Below are 3,911 nucleotides of genomic sequence, written 5' to 3'. Positions count from 1 at the left end.
GGATGAATTTTGTACTTTTCTTTCATTGTAATTTGTCAAACTGTATATTGTTAGTAAATTTGATCAAGTTCTTCTGGTATTTGTGCACTAGTTTGTCTTTATTCACTGGCCAGTTTTCAGACTTTAGAACTGCCGCTTTCAGAATGTCTCTTTCTCTCTCAAGTAATTTACAATTGTATAACAAATGATCTATCGTTTGTTCGTCATTGTTGCATGGACATAATGGGCTATCTATAATTTTATATTTATGTAGATAAGATTTTATATTTCCGTGTCCTGTTATTATAGTTGTGAAGTTTGGGGTTATGTTAAGTTTCAATTTTAACCGATCGTTTATATTTGGGAAGAAAGATTTTGTGATTTGTCCTTTTGCTGTGTTGTCCCATTCGTATTGCCACTTCACTAAACTGAGAGTGTGTATTTCACCTTTCACTGCACTTTTTGGTGTCTTGCTGTAGCTCTCTGGAATATCCTCGGAACGTGCTGCCTCCTTCGCAAGTTGATCTGCTAATTCATTCCCCTCGTGTCCAGCGTGGGCCTTAATCCAGTTGAATTCTATTTTCCACTTCTTCCTCTCCGCTTCCTTTACTTCTCTTCTGATTTCTTCTATAAGATGCATATGATTTGTTTGATTTCTAAGGGAGTCTAATGTTATCCTGCTGTCTGTAAATATTGAAATTTTTTGCTGTTGACTTTCCAGAGTCTGTACATGTTGAATAGCTTTTAATATGGCTAGTTGTTCAGCCTGATTGTTGGAACATTTGCCATTCAGTCTGTATTTTAGCGCTTCCTCGAGGTTGCTTTCTTTGAATATAGCTACTCCTGCTCCAACACCGAGTTCACCTTTGCTCCCATCTGTGAAGATTTTAATTATATTATATTCGTTGTCCTCTTTTCCTTCTCTGATTTTTACGTGGTCAGCTGGATGCTGCCAATGTTTTAACTCCATATCATGGTCAATCTGATTCCTGTTCTCGTGGTCATGTTGGTTTCTGCTTCTTTTGACAACTCGGTAATACTCTGCTGTCTCCTCTATTTGGATGTTTATTGGGATTATTCCCGTTATCACGCACAATGCATCATTGGATACAGTTCGGTATGCCTTTGCTATTTTTATATTTATGAGCCTTTGTATTCTAATAATCTTAGTTTTATAGAATTTATTGTCTTCTTGGTAATAGTTCTGTAAAATGTGAGCGCATCTCCATATCAACTTTGAATCTTAATGCAAGCATCTTATCTTCATGTCCGTCTTTCTGGTGTCCTCAGAATTGTATTCATCTTGTTTGCATAAAAATTTATTCAATACCAGCAACACTGCACATCAACGCGCAAGTCAAGTGGAATGTCAAATATACGACATTTATTGGATGGAATACCACGAGCTTCTGGCTTAAAATAACTTGTAGTGGAAACGTAACAAAATCATCATGTTGAATCTCCGCTTGAATAGTCATACACAAATGAGAAAGAAGCACATGAAACAGCTTACAAGAATAGCTCAATGCATGCAATTTGAAGGGTTCAGGGCCATAGTGGGCTAAGCGCTATATATTAAAGACGGACAAAACAAGAGTTAAAATTAAGTGAATACCATAATTCAATGAAACATATAGCAAGTAATATAAAGTATGCACATTAAAACTAAATGATACGGTAATCTTCATTAAACTATGGTATTCACTTAACTTTAACTTTTGCTTTCTCCGTTTTTAATAAATGGCGCTTGGCCCACTATGGCTCTGAACCCTTCATTTAATACTCTCTCTGTCAGACTATTAGAGCACACGTACTTTGTACTGCTATCTGTCATCCTTCTCTGCCCTCTGTGTTCGATTTTTTTAAAATGAATTTCGGCTATCATAGGGCGAAGAATTTCTCACAACTGATTAACGATAGCACAGAATAGTTCTTAGTAGACATGGTTATAGTTGTCATCAATGAGCCTCTGCTGCAGTCTAAGTTGTGACACATCTGACTTGTCTTCGCTAGCAAAAATAGAAAGGTTATTCAAGTAGGTGCTAGTGAAATGGAAAATGTTACACTGCAGGTACTCCAAACTATTTGTTTTGTCTTCCAGTTTTAGACCTCTAAGGTGGCTGAGTGATCAGATCTTCAGCCTGTCACGCAGGCGCCCGGGTTCAAGTCTCGGTCATGTCTGGAATTTTACATTGAAAAATCCATAGTGACACTAGTGGTGGACAAGGTCGCAGTTGGGGTTTTTCTCGAGGTTCTCATATCCTATTAGGCATTTACATCATTCCGTCACCATTTCTCCATTTCGTTATCATTCCGTAGCATTTCCCGATCGCCGGCTGGCGACGCACGGAGGGTGCTGGCCTAGGGACGAGTGGGGTTGCCTGCTCGAAACCTGAATACACATAGAACCTTAGTGTGGTCAGCCGGTGTGGGTTGAGAATGCGCGACTAGAGGGTTAGAGCAATAGAACTTAACAGATCGTATTTCTGGGCCATAGTGTTCCTCTCCGTAAATCCCATTCCATTCCAATTTTTAGAGGCAGCTGCATTTTTGTTTCTCATTTCATTCGAAGTACCTAAGCCAGTGGCGGCTCGTGATAAAATATTATGTGTGTTCACAATGTTGTGTTCCAAAATCGAAGAGAATTTGAAATCGTACGTTTAGCCTAATACAAAATGTCATGAGTCCAATGTTTCACTATCGAAAAAAACCGTATATAAATTCAAAAGAACATATAATAATAATAATAATAATAATAATAATAATAATAATAGTAATAATAATAATCATAATAATAATAATAATAATAATAATGACACCCAGTCTTTTTATTTCCAATTTTTCCTGGTAAGCCAGTTTACCCAGTTCTTTACTGTTCCAAATTACTTGAACAGAGTTCATTGCTTGAGTTTGTTAAAAATTAATACATACCACAGTGTCGTTATTTACAAAGGCTTGTGTTCAGTAATATATTTTGGTCCACAACACACTGATATACTATACCCTATACCTGTACTGTAATCCCATTCTCATAGATTGATTACTATAAATACATGCCAGTAAATATTATTCTTAAATACTCGTATTATACACTACCATACAGATACTTAAATTCATACCACCACTACATTCAGCCAACACGTGTTTGAAAGCCAAACTATGCTATTATGCTGACACTGAAGTATAGTAATTCATAAAAAAAACTATACTCTCGTAGCAGCACTGTACACACATCCACATAAAGTAAACATTCCGACAGTGACATGCTGACACCTACAGGCTAGAATACAGACTATTAAATCTCTTCCTCGAGATATAGCACTTGAACGATAGCATCGATGCACCTGACATCTGTAGGATAGATTCACTGTTCACTTAACGTTTTGTGCTCTTGACGAGTCATAAGCGACCAGCGAGAGACAATTTTCTCCCGCGCATGCGTGAAATTACTGTAACCTTCTTGGAAAAAGCACGGCTTGTACTTGAACGGATGTTGCCAAGTTTACATAAGAAGTTTATGCAAGATGCGGGAAGTTTAAAATACTCGATTCTGATGTTATACATCCCCACTACGTCAATACGGTATTAAATAATAAAATAAGTCGTGCATTAATGGAAACAAGGTATTCACGTGCTCTTGTGCTCTTATTGACGCACCGGCACTCCTAAGCCGGTTACAAATGTTGAGAGTGCGTTTCGACATCACGTTGTGCAATGTTCCATTGTCAATGACCTGTAAGCTTAATTCATTAATGACACTTAGATTGATGTTACTTTTTTCTAAGAAAATGCCTTATCTGATATTGGTGATTTAACGCAATATGCAGAATTTTAATATACAGGGTGTCCACCATGAACCTGACACATTTGAAATTGCTGTATAATTCTTACTGCTTGGAGTAAAAAGAAAAGAATGCATGCAATATCAAGTG

Source organism: Periplaneta americana, chromosome 7, assembly GCF_040183065.1.
Source record: "Periplaneta americana isolate PAMFEO1 chromosome 7, P.americana_PAMFEO1_priV1, whole genome shotgun sequence".
Classification (NCBI taxonomy): Eukaryota; Metazoa; Arthropoda; class Insecta; order Blattodea; family Blattidae; genus Periplaneta; species Periplaneta americana.
This window is presented reverse-complemented; position numbering follows the sequence as displayed.